Raw genomic sequence first — 14,574 nt, forward strand, 5'->3', positions numbered from 1 at the left:
CCTACTGAACAAAGATGATTTCTGCCCTGCAGCCATATTCGGAAGCACTTTTTTTTTCCTTTTTTTTCTTTTTTTTTCAAATCCTCTCATCGGATTTTCTGTATTGAAGTAGTTTTTGATACCAGGTGGAAGTTCTTCAAAGTGCTCGTCTCTAACTTTACGAATATGCTTAAAGATTATGATATATAAATTTGTTTATTCATTTATTAATGAGGATGAATCATTCATATATTTAGTAACTAGGATCTCTAGTACAGGGTCTTGAGAATTTGAGTTTAATGAAAGATGAAATTTCCTTAAGGTTGTGGGTACCATTCCCACTTCACTTTTCAAACCCCTGTTGGCCGCCTCAGGATAGTTATTTGTTCTATCCTCTCCATCTAACGTTCTCTGTTACATATTCTGCGTCTCCGTAGGAAATAAATAACTTTTTCTGCCTACTCCACGACGATAAGGACCGGGAGTAATAGTTTACTCTCTTAATCCCGATAAGGACGGCCAGTTTAATTGTCATCGAATCAGTTTAAAATTGGAATGAACCACTCCTTTAAACTACCTGCCAAAGAATCCACGTGACTGACAAGGTCGTCAACTGGCACCAAACATAGAGCAGTTATTTTTTGCATGTAATGCAAAGTCGGGGTATCTGTTATATAAATGCATGAGACTAATTAACTGTTTCAGTAGATTCTGTATCTAGAAACAGGCAGCGTCTGACTTGTACACTTGAAGGTTAAAGGCCTCTCATGAATGGCAGAGGCAAGGAACTGTGACATTGCCCTATCAAGCAGGACGATGGTCTAAAGACTAAACATATCTACATTATGATCAGCGTCCTAGCCCCCTCTCCACCCAAGCTAGGACCATGGAGGGGCAGGCAATGGCTGGTGATAATTCAGCAGAGAGACCTATAGGCTCCCCCAAACCCCCCTTCTTTAGCTCACAAGGATGGTGAGGTTGCAGCGACCAAAGAAACTAACAAGTTTGAGCAGGACTCGAACTCCTGTCTGTCGTCCATCAGACAGGGACGTTACCACATCGACTACCACAACCCATGTTGGAGAAGGAGACTTAGCTCCCACACGAGGGGCACATACACAGCAGGCTGACACTGTTACCAATTTCTTGGTATGATGGGCGATCACAAGTGGATATGACGTCATCGACGAGGAAAGCACAGGCAAACCAGGACCATCGAAGTGCCCATGGTGTTGTTGAGGCAATAGATGGACGTCTGACTAGGGACCACGTTGCCTGGTATAACTCTGACTGCCTTCTGCCCTCTTGCCCTCTGCTTGGCCTAAGTCATACGTTCGCCTGCATGTGCCTACTGCTTGCCTTAGACTGTCTGATCTGGTAACTGGTTCAAAGCAAGATAATTACGGCCAAATCCGAGTGCCCTGTCCGCATTTGGCGATCGTGTGGATGGGCCTTTAAATTGTGGTAATAGCTGCACGTTCAAAATTTGCAATCATCTACTTTATCATCTCAAACATCCTCATGAAGGTTGCATACTGTTGATTTTGTAAAAGTACATACAATACAGAGTGAACTCTGTTATTTTTCCTGAACATGAAGATCTACACTTGTTAAGATAGCTGTGACGCTACCACAAATGTTCCATCAACATACCAAGTTTTGGAAGTTGCTATGTGCTCTAATCAACTTTCTCTGCCAAGTATAAAATCCATTCGTTATTCGTACCTCTATCCTTCAAACAGAATTTTTCTTCAGTTTTTGGAGGGGGTTTATACATCATGTATTTGTGAGGAAACAAACCCTAGAATGGACCTTTTATTGTCTGAGAGATGATTATCTTCTACAAATAATTTTTCAGTTGCCTTGCCATGCCATAGCCTCTGTACCATGGCCTTCCACAATCTTGGATTAGAGTTCTCTTGTTCTAGGGTACACTCGGGCACGCTGTTCTATCGTATTTGATTTTTTTTCTAAAGTTTTTGTAGTCTACATATGAAAGGTCTAATTTGATGTTTTTCTATTCTTAAAGTATTCTAGAAGTTTATTCCAGCTGTCATCATATTGTGGAATATTCTTCATAATCATGCAATAGAACTTCAGAAGCTCAAAACTTGCTGCAAATGCTTTTCTTTTGATCAGGTTGACATAAGTCTTGTTTCAAATTCTATATATGAATGATCTATTTTAACTTTGTTACTGATTTTGATATATTTTATATTTTCATTATTTCTCATATGTAGTTTATTATTGATTTCACTATTTCTTTTACTGACTAAGCTGCTCTCCTTATTGAAGCCCTTCCTTGTGTTGAATGTGGGCCATTAGCCCCTCAGTTTGAGGCATAGCCTCCTCAATTTTCTCGTAATACTCAAAAATAAACTCCGGGAGAAAGGAAACGACCTTTCCGTTTTCTCTTTATTTCCTCTCTACCCTCTACTACAGATTCAAACAACAGCTTGGGGGAGCACGCAGGTCCCATGGTTCCTTTTTTGTAGAAAACTTCACATAATAAAAATAGATAACATTGCGATACAGACAAGACAAATCCATTTAACCAGCAAATTATAAATTTATCACTTTTATTCTCTTTAAAGCTTCCCCAAAGGTAAAAAAAAATACAAATATGTGACGAAAACGGGAGAGGGGAAGTCCCGGCTCCCATCCACTCGGGAAATTAATACAGTTTTCACAATATAATCACAATTCACATGGATTACTCTTTATAATTGTAATGACCCAATCATAATAACATATCAACCTTTCAAATAAACATATTTTTCAATAAATCAACTATTTCGATAATGTCAACAAACCTGGGTGCGTTCTCATTGGACAAACACTACACTTACCAGCGTAAACAAACGTTGGGTGCGTTTTCATAGGACAAACAAACCAACATTTAACATCCTCCCCACCATAGGAGTGTCTCAACACTCCTATCATCATCAGAGCCTTCCAAGGCTATCTTATTACCTTAATCTACAAGTCAAGTTTAATAGGAACCTTAATAGGTCTTCCCTTTCGGGACTTACCAACATTAGACACTAAGGGTGATTCTACAGGCTCCTGTCTAAGATTCTCAAGTCTCTCCTCCTGGGAATTACTACCCATTTCACCCTTCAAATCTGTTATTTCTAGATTATACAAATTTTGCACAGGTCTGGATATAAATCCACGTTTGGTTTTAACCTCAACACTTCTAACAACCCCATCTTTTCCAGGATACAACTTAGTAATAACTCCAAGAGGCCACCTTAACCTTGGCACCCGTTCATCCTTTACTAGTACAACAGAACCCTCTTTAAGGTTACAATTTGGCTTGAACCCCTTCACCATACAAGGCAGGTTTCTAAGATACTCAGTCTGCCATATTCTCCAAAATTTGTCTAACTGACCCAGACGCACAGCTTCTCTTACACACAAATCCTTTGAGGATACACCACAGTCTGGATCATCTACTAACTCTAACTGAAAACCTGCAGAACGGCCTATTAGGAAATGGGAAGGGGTAAGAGGATTTGTGATATCAGGTTCCTCACCTACAAATGTCAAGGGTCTAGAATTAATACAAGCTTCCACCTCATGAAGTGTAGTCTCTAATTCACTCTTGGACAAAGAATTAGTGCCCAATGTTTTCCTCAGTGCAACTTTCACAGATCTAATGAGGCGTTCCCACCAGCCTCCCCACCAAGGAGCATTAGGTACAATAAACTTCCATTGGGGCGTCAACGAGCCATAATGTTCTCTTAACAGGTTGGAGACACTCACAAAGGTTCTAGCATTGTCAGAGTAGAACACTGTTGGAACACCCCGTCTAGCTACAAACCGTCTAATGGCCAAATTACAATCAACAACCGAAAGAGACTCGGTGAGCTCTAAATGAACAGCTCGAATGACAGCACAGGTAAAAAGAAGTATATACAATTTCTTGGATGGAAAATCAATACAAAATAAAGGACCAGCAAAATCCAGACCTGTAACCGTGAATGGAGGAGCCGACTTAACTCTCAACTCGGGAAGTGGCCCCACAGGCTGGGAACAAGCCGAGGCATCACAACGCCGACAAGTCACACATTCTCGACAAACCTTCTTTGCAATCTGACGAAGGCGAATGATCCAGTAACTGTTTCGTAAAGTGGATACAAGTGTAGCAACACCAGCATGCTTGAGCAACCTATGCTGGAAACGAACTAACAGTAAAGCAATGTGGGTACCAGGAATTATTATAGGGTGCTTACTCTCAAAACTCAAGTCTGCATTCTCTAAGCGCCCTTTTATTCTCAGTAGCCCATCCTCATCTAGGTAAGGATCAAGTTTAATCAAGGAAGAACCCCTTGGGAGGGGGAGAGATCTACTCAGAGCATTTACTTCCTTTGCAAAGGCCTCTCGTTGCACAAGTACAGCAGTTGTACCTTAGCCTTCGTCAATTCTCCATAGGTTAAAGGTCCACTTAATTTGCGGGACGAAGGTCTGCAATTCCCAACAAATCTCAGTACCCAACCTACTACATTAAGGGCCTTTGTAAAGGAACTCCATCGGGTGAATTCAAATAAGGGCGGCTCAATTTCAACTGCAACACAAACTGTGTCAGTATCACATATCTCTTCTGAAGGAATGTCCGCCCCCCTGCCTTCCTGATGAGGGAGCGGGGAGGAACAGAGCCAAGGAGGACCCTTCAGCCAAATATCAGACTGCAAAAGCTGCTCAGCAAAAACACCTCGAGATACAAGATCCGCTGGGTTGTCCTTGCCTGGACAATGCTGCCAACATGAAGGAGGTGTCAAATGTTGAATCTCAACAACCCTGTTAGCCACAAAGGTTTTCCATCTATTGGGGTCCCCCTTTATCCAAGCTAGGGCTACTGTGGAATCCGTCCAACATTGAACAGAAACCTCTTTACCCAGCTGCAAGGCGGACGTCACAAACACAACAAGTCTAGCACATAACAGGGCTCCGAGTAATTCAAGCCTAGGAAGGGAAACCCTTTTTATAGGGGCTACCTTGCCTCTTGCAACAACCAGCGATACCTTGAATTTATCCCCCTCAGGCACTCTCACATAAACACAAGCACCATAACCCTTTTCTGAAGCATCACTAAATGCATGGAATTGAACATTAGGAATTTCCTTAAAGGGTGACTCAGAAAACAAGTACCGATCTACTCTAAATGACTCAAGCACAGAAAATCCTACAACCCATAATTTAACTCTGCCTTGCATAGCCTCGGGTAATAGCTCATCCCAATCTAAACCTAATCTCCAGATTTCTTGAAACAGTATTTTTGCATGCATAACAAACGGACATATGAGCCCCAAGGGATCAAAACACCGAGCTATGAGGCTTAGCACATTTCTTTTGGTACAAACAATATCTCCAAAGGGGTCCAGGTTCTCAACCTTAAAGGTAAAACAGTCAGGGGAGGATACCCAGTGGAGGCCTAGAACCTTGACACTCTCTTCACTAGAACCTTCAGTTATAGTTAAAGTCTTACAATTAGACGTACACTTTGACAATGACATACCAGCCTCCTGCAGGATACCATAGGCTTCTTCAAATCTTAAACTTGCTTCTGCGGGACTATCAGCCCCAGATAGCCAATCATCTACATATAGATTCTCATACAGTTCAGAAACCACCTCTGTGAGAGGGTATTTCTTTAAATGAAATTTTAAGGTGGCATTTAATAAAAATGGACTACTCTTATTACCAAAGGGCATTCTTATAAATCTGAAATGTTTAACATTGTTCCCCTCTTTCAACAAAAACCTATGAACATCACGGTCCTCCCTTCTTACCTTTATTTGAAGAAAAGCCTTTGTAATATCAGCTGTTAAGGCCACCCTCCACCTTCTAAATCTTAACAACACCTCAACTAAATCAGGGTTGAGTGAAGGACCACTTTCTAAACAATCATTCAGAGATACTCCATTCCTGCCACGTGCAGATCCATCAAAAACAGGCCTCACCTTGGTGGTTAGGCTCCCTTCCCGTACCACAGGCCGATGAGGCAAATAAAATATAGGATACCCACCTTCCCGTTGATGGGAAGGAATTTCTTCAATAATACCCTCCCTTTCATATTCATTAAACACCTTAAAATACTGCTCCTGCAGACAGGGGTTTTTACCTAACCTATTATAGAGACCTTCCAATCTTCTCAAAGCATGATGTTCATTATTGATCAAATCTAATTTCATATTCTCAGATTTCCATGGTAGGGCCACTTCATAGCGACCATCTTTAAAACTTACCAAATTCTCAAATTGAACCAAGACTGGGTCAGGGTTCATCGCCTCAGAATGTAGTTCGTTGGGTTTTATGCCAACAGACTCTAGATCCCAAAATTGACTCAAACTACACTCTTGTACATTCTCAATTGCTAACAATTGTACACTTACACCAATTTTACCTTCAGACCTATTAAAGGATCCGGACAAAATCCAACCAAAAATTGTCTCCTGGGCCACAAGCCCGTCATTATACATAACCTGGTTGGGGATCATCATCTTCCAATATAAATCAAGGCCTATCAACATATCAATATGTAAATTTCGATGGGATCCATACTCATCGATCAACTTAAGGTGAGAAAAAGGTTCTAAACACTTGGGGTCCACTTTGGACCTAGATAACGGAGGACAAATTACATCAATCTCAGCAACCTTAAAACTATATTTGTGATCATTTGCCCCTACACTCATTATTTCATAAATACTACACAAATCTGCCTTAGAGGCTTTCCCTCCGCCAAAGGCAGAAAATGATAAATACTCAGAAGTCAGCCACTTAGGCTTGACCCGTTTGACCAGTTCCCTTGAAATGTAAGACCGATCTGACCCTGTATCAAACATTACAGTAGCAAATGTGATACCCTGATGGCCTACTACCCTGACTTGGGCCGTCTGCAATACACAACACCTTGAATTAACCTTGTTTTTCACCTCACAAGGTGCTACCCCCACATGGGTCACAGAATTTGACCCCTCTTGCACTCCCTCTACTACAGGGTTATTTTCACTAGCTGTTACGGAGGGTTTCGTTTCAGATCTCCGACATACAAGGGAGTTGTGATTCCCAGTCTTGCACTTTGAACACTTGCATAATGGCTTTTAGATAAACACTTAAAACACAAACGCCGATTACGCACGGCTTCTTCTCTTTCTGCAAGGGGGAGCTTAGTTATACCTAAACACCTTTCACTGGGATGCAGCTTTCCACAGAATGCGCAAAACGTCTTCGAACCACTTTCTTCTGATGAAGTTTGAAGGGCAGAGGCTGAACTGGGAGTGTGCTTTTTAGTCCGTCGTTCTACACTGGGTTCCTCGGATTTTCCAAGGCTTAGTCTCTTGATAGCCTCTGCCCTCTCTCTGCCTTCCACTTCTCGTTGCAAGAACTTCAGCAATCCGTCGAGATCTCCTCTTTTCCGTCCACTACGCGACCAGTCCAACCTTATGTCATGAGGTAACAGAGCAAGGATCATAGGCACCAAGATCCGCCCGTACTGTTCACCTCCAACTCCAAGGGCCTCCAAACTGCGCACATGGCCTACTAACTCATCCTGTAATTTCCGCAAAGAGGACGTGTGAATTTCAGTCCTTGCGCTCCTAGATGAGCTAAGTTGCATTAGGGCTTGAAGGTGAGCTGATATAATGTTTTCTGGATCGCCATACCTTTCTTCTAACAACTCACAGGCTATCTTGTAATTAGCTGTTGTTTGGGTGAGGCCCTGTAGTACACCCCTAGCCTCACCCTCTAAAACAGATTGAAGATACATAAATTTGGAAACAAGAGGCATAGGCTGATCGTCCACAAGTGCCATAAATTGGTCCCAAAATGGCCGCCACTGTTATTTTCCCGCCAAATTTCACTAGCTGGAGTTTAGGCAATTGCACACTAAAACCCTCATTACCGACTTCACTGCCTGAATTAATATCTTCATTGGACCTATTAGCAACCAAGTTTCTGTCCTTGCCCAGCCTCTCTAAGGTAGCTGCTGCTTCAGTACGGATTTTTCTTACCTCTTGAAGAAAATGGTGGTCTTCAAGTATTCTTCTCTGGAGCTCGTCAACATCCTCTATAGAATTCTGGTCTCGCTGAATTATTTCTTCCCAGTCGGCCTTCTTATTATCGTAGTCTTTTACGAGACTTGTAATTTCATGCCAGGTCGGATTACCGGCCATGGCTCTGGTCAAATCTTCTGAGGCACAACGCAGCCATATTGTTGCCTTCTCTCTCTGTAGCACTGCTCTCCTAAGTTGATTTATGTCGTTGGGGAATCCAGTAAATTCAGCCTCGCTCTCATCTGATTCCCGGGTCTGGGCACCATGTTGAATGTGGGCCATTAGCCCCTCAGTTTGAGGCATAGCCTCCTCAATTTTCTCGTAATACTCAAAAATAAACTCCGGGAGAAAGGAAACGACCTTTCCGTTTTCTCTTTATTTCCTCTCTACCCTCTACTACAGATTCAAACAACAGCTTGGGGGAGCACGCAGGTCCCATGGTTCCTTTTTTGTAGAAAACTTCACATAATAAAAATAGATAACATTGCGATACAGACAAGACAAATCCATTTAACCAGCAAATTATAAATTTATCACTTTTATTCTCTTTAAAGCTTCCCCAAAGGTAAAAAAAAATACAAATATGTGACGAAAACGGGAGAGGGGAAGTCCCGGCTCCCATCCACTCGGGAAATTAATACAGTTTTCACAATATAATCACAATTCACATGGATTACTCTTTATAATTGTAATGACCCAATCATAATAACATATCAACCTTTCAAATAAACATATTTTTCAATAAATCAACTATTTCGATAATGTCAACAAACCTGGGTGCGTTCTCATTGGACAAACACTACACTTACCAGCGTAAACAAACGTTGGGTGCGTTTTCATAGGACAAACAAACCAACATTTAACACCTTGTATCATCCTGCTATCCAATTAGGATTTGACAACGTCTGCAAAGGACAATTACCTTGGCAGTAATGAGTCAGTTGGTAATATTGGTGATTTAAAAACAACAAGAAGTTAAGTCACCATCAGAAACGTTATTGGTTGTTCCAATTCAAAATACAGTAATGAATAACCCTCTGAGGAATAGGGATCCTTGTTTTGCCCATTAGAAAATTGTTGATCCTTCTGCCAAATGGGACCGCTCTTATTCCAAATGGCCGATTTATTTTTAACACTTCCAGAAGCATTATAAACCAGGTACCGTTAATCATATCTATACTCAATTCGATTAAGATTTGAAGGTCATTACCCCTTATTTTATTTACGTTTAGTCTCCCATTACATTTTTTATCTGTTTTCTTTGAAGAAGAAAATACACCCATTTTCTATGTTTAGTTACACCACAACTTGTTATTACGAAAATGTTATTAAGCAAGTTAATCAAGAGTAAATTTTCACCTCCAAATCATATATTGTACCTTTTTAAACCACCCTTTTCATATAAATGTAAAATATTCTGATATCGGAAAGGATAATTAACCTTTTTGAGATTAATTTTAGAATTATTTACCGTGCATGCATTTGCAAGGCTAGCAATGCATAAGTTTTAGTTACACATGTTTTTATTCTATTATGAAATATGACTCGGTAATAACTTTTTTATAACAATTCAAGGTAGAGGAAAACTCCTATGTGATTGTTAAGGTAATAGTTTCGTTGTAGTTACGTGTGTGTGTGTGTGTGTGTTTTTTTTTTTTTTTTTTTTTTTCTCCGAAAGCTTGCTGTTAGATTATGCTCTCCATGGCGTAGGTTATATATCGCTTTGATAAAGATGTTATTTCAATTTTATTCGAAAACTGACTAATAATTTGGCCGAATCTTTACCCTAAAATAAGCATTTCAGCCTTATGACCTAAATTCAGAATCCATCCAACTTATTCCTTTGCCCTCGGACTTATAGCATTCTGCTTTTCCAATTAAGAGTGTAGCTTAGCAAGTAGTAGTAGTAGTAGTAGTAGTAGTAGTAGTAGTAGTAGTAGTAGTAATAATAATAATAATAATAATAATAATAATAATAATAATAATAATAATAATAATAATAATAATACTGTGGTACTGAGTGAATTGCAAGTTTACTAAAACATATGTTATTTGTACTAATAAACGCGATTTTCTACTCTATCCCTTTCAAAGTAAAATTTTGAAATGCTACCTTTTCCTGTGAAGGTCTTACCCTGACCAACAGGATATTTTCTACCGAGACAACTTTCGTAAGAGGGGCGATAGGAAATAAGGAAAAAATTTACGCCATATATATATGTATGTATACATAATATATATATATATATATATATATATATATATATATATATATATATATATATATATATATATATATATATATATATATATATATATATATATATATATATATATATATATATATATATATATATATATATATATATATATATATATATATATATATATATATATATATATATATATATATATATATATATATATATATATATATATATATATATATATATATATATATGTATATATATATATATTATATATATATATATTATCCCAACGTTTCGTGATTCTTAATCACATTGTCCAGGGCTAAAAGTAAAACATATACAAAAGAATTAAGAAACAGTTAAAAATTTTTACAAATTCATTCAAAACTATAAAAAACAGTTGAAATTTAAATGAAAATTAAAAGGAAAAAATGAATAAATAAATATATATACATCAGACAAAGTAGTGGAACCAACCTCGCAGAAGCGTAGTGAGAAACTGTATGCCAACAAGAGTTAGAAAATAAACCAAAGAAAACTATGACAAATACAACTGAATAGAAGAAGCTTGGGTATTTAACGTCAGCGTAGTGAGAAACTGTATGCCAACAAGAGTTAGAAAATAAACCAAAGAAAACTATGACAAATACAACTGAATAGAAGAAGCTTGGGTATTTAACGACGTTAAATACCCAAGCTTCTTCTATTCAGTTGTATTTGTCATAGTTTTCTTTGGTTTATTTTCTAACTCTTGTTGGCATACAGTTTCTCACTACGCTTCTGCGAGGTTGGTTCCACTACTTTGTCTGATGTATATATATTTATTTATTCATTTTTTCCTTTTAATTTTCATTTAAATTTCAACTGTTTTTTATAGTTTTGAATGAATTTGTAAAAATTTTTAACTGTTTCTTAATTCTTTTGTATATGTTTTACTTTTAGCCCTGGACAATGTGATTAAGAATCACGAAACGTTGGGAATAATAAAAAAGGACAATTTGAACAACTCTTTCCCTATCCATACCATGAAATTTGTGTTCATTACTGGCTGTTGCTGCCTTCACCGAAGATATATATATATATATATATATGTGTGTATATATATAAATATATATATATATATATATATATATATACATATATATGTATATGTGTATATATATATATATATATATATATATATATATATATATATATATATATATATATATGGGGTAAGTTTTTCCTTATTTCCTATCGCCCCTCTTACGAAAGTTGTCTCGCTGGAACATATCAGCCGTTATTAGTCCACGGCAGGAGAAATGCCTCAGACGTGTCCTTCAACTCTCATCTGTTTATGGTCTTTCTTTGCCAATCTATACACACAAATTTTCTTAAGTTTGTCAATCCGTCGTATTCTCTTCCTTCCCCATTTCTTTTGCAATTTCTAAGGACACATTCTGTTATTCTTTAAGTCCATCTATTATCTGTTATTCTCATTATAGGTCCTGCCCATGTCGATTTCTTTCTCTTGAATGTTGTTAAAATATCTTATTCTAGTTTGCTCTCATATCTATGTTGAATTGTAACTAACTTATGTTCTAAAGTTCTAAGTTTCTGATGCATAAGTAAATACTGGTAGGAGCATCTGATTAAGTATTTTTATTGTTAGAGAAAACAGCATTTTACTTTTCATAATTTCATTTCGTTTACCAAAAGCTCTCCATCCCATGCTTATCCTTGGCTTAATTTTGGTCTCATGTTCTGGTGAAACACCGTTTGTCCTAAGCACGTATATTCATTACCAATCTCTAGAGGTTCGACAAATACCATTATTTGTTGTCTATGCATTTTCATTGAACAATATCCTAGTTGTACTCATATTCATTTTCAGTCCTACATTTCTGCTTTCTTTATTCAAATCTTCTATCATCTTTCACAATTCTTCCTCTGATTCACTAAACAGAACTAGGTCACTTGCAAATCTCAAGTGGTTAAGGTATTCCTTATTAATAATTTTTCCTACATTTTCCCAATCTAAATTTTAAGAACTTTCTTCTAGGCATGCTGTGAACAATTTAGGAGAGATGGGGTCTCCCTGTCTAACTCATATCTCAATGGGAATTTTCTCACTATCTATGTATGTTGAGGATTGCTTTACTTTCTGTTTAGATATCTTCAAGTTTTTTAACATAAGATTCATCTATTCCTAGTCTTTGAAGGGCTTTCATTACTACTGAAGATTTGACAGAATCAAAAGCTTTTTCATAGTCTATAAATGCCATACTTAGTGCGTTGTCATACTCTTGATTTTTTCATTAGCTTGTTAATTAAATGGATATTGTCAATTGTTGAATATCCACTACTAAAGGCTGCCTGCTCTCTTGGTTGATTGAAGTCCAGCTGTCTTTCTAATCGTCCTAATATGATCTGTTAGGAAGGCTAATGCTATCATTGCCCAAAGACAGCCGAAAAAAATGGAACGAGAAATGTAATAGTTTCTATAATTCATAAACATAATTCATCATTATCGTATTACTAGTGCACGTTACCTGTTTAAAATGACGGCTAAATCTTTAGATAGATATGTACACAGACGAACAGGGAGCTCCCTCTCACCAGGGTATGACTACCCCCTATCCGAGGGACGGGGAGAGATGAGCGTGACCGGAAAGAGAGAGAGAGGTATATGTTATATATACACGTATATATATATATATATATACAGAGAGAGAGAGAGAGAGAGAGAGAGAGAGAGAGAGAGAGAGAGAGAGAGAGAAAGAGAGAGAGAGAGAGAGAGAGAGACTTGCTCTCTAATTATGGGGGAGGGGGATTATTGACATTCTACCCATAGAGGCATTTTCTGCTTGCCATAGACCATTAGCGTCTATGCATGGTTTATTTAAAGGATGAGTTCACCAGTCGTACGACCAGTCCTAAACCGGAATGGCTGGTTGGGATCCTATTAACCAAAGGGATTTTATTTTTCTTTTATGTATGGGACTTTAATATTGAAATTTAGTATCCGTGGACTTGACATTGATGAAGACCTAACATTATGCAATGTTCGATTAAGACAGGTTGGAAATTCCTATAATTACGAAGTAAGCAAAATGCAATTAACCATTACTGTCGACAAGTTTATGGACTGGGTGCCAGGATTTGCTACTATATATATATATATATATATATATATATATATATATATATATATATATATATATATATATATGTATGTGTGTGTCATCAGCCATAAGCAGTCCACCGCAGGACACTCGCGTCTGTTTATTGTCTCCCTATGCCAGTTAATAACAGCAAATTTCCTTAGTTCATTAATCCATTGTCTTCTTTTCTTTTCCCTGCTTCTTTTGCAATCTCTAGGGACCCATAAATAAATAAAATTTATATATTTATATATACATATATATATATATATATATATATATATATATATATATATATATATATATATATATATATATATATGTATATATATATATATATATATATATATATATGTATATATATATATATATATATATATATATATATATATATATATATTTACATGAAATTTTTTTTCAATATACCTAAGACCTTCTTGAGGAATTTTCAAAGATCATTTGGACGAGTGCATGTAATGAGTGCTGCTGATATCAGTGTTTTTTATTCCCATTTTTGCATGTACACAGCTGGTTTTTCAGGCGCACATCTGTAGACACCCACTTGTCGCGCACAGGTGTGTGTAAATCCCTACCTTCCGATACCTGCATTATGGCAATGACTTAGGCTTCGTCAGTCGTATATTTCATCATGGTCCTCCCGTGAAACAGCTATATCATATGTTCGAATTTATTTTGGTGTTCGGGTTATGCTTGATCTTCTTATTAAAGAGGAGACTATGTGTTTATATGTATGCGATTCATGTATGTATGACCGAAGACCTGATCAGATCATTGGAATCGAACGCAGGTGATAGAGGTATTTACACTTTGCCTTAGTTATAATCAGTCTTACGTACCATCAGAAACAGTACGGCTACATTATAGCCTTACCAGCTCGTGTGTATATACAGTATATAAGATTTTGAGTGTTTGATGAGATTATATACAACAAATTGACCATAGTGATCAAATCTTATATTGGTTGTTTATATTTTTTGTATAACGGTTAATGAAAATAATTAATTGTGGTTTCCGAAAGGAGGTCAGAGCGTGACCCTATTAGTCGCACATCCCATATCGATAGTGAAAACGAAAGTGTATATTTTTTATTTTTTACTTGTTTTTTTTTTAATAAGTGTTGGTTGACACTGAACAAGTGTTTAAAAATAGTAATTTTTATTG

General features: G+C 37.3%; 1 protein-coding gene across 10 annotated transcripts in view; it reads left to right on the forward strand.

The window, feature by feature from the left end:
* Positions 1–14,574, forward strand: part of LOC137615397 (uncharacterized) — a 72,702-nt gene that overhangs the window by 18,040 nt on the left and 40,088 nt on the right. Inside the window, exon 1 of one of the 10 annotated variants that reach the window (XM_068345237.1) lies at positions 14,267–14,302. The exons of the other annotated variants lie outside the window; for them this stretch is intronic. The gene's annotated coding sequence lies outside the window, so the exon portion shown is untranslated. Of the gene's footprint in view, positions 1–14,266; positions 14,303–14,574 lie in introns of those variants that run through there. 10 annotated transcript variants of the gene reach the window in all.

This window comes from Palaemon carinicauda, chromosome 21, assembly GCF_036898095.1.
Source record: "Palaemon carinicauda isolate YSFRI2023 chromosome 21, ASM3689809v2, whole genome shotgun sequence".
NCBI lineage: Eukaryota > Metazoa > Arthropoda > Malacostraca > Decapoda > Palaemonidae > Palaemon > Palaemon carinicauda.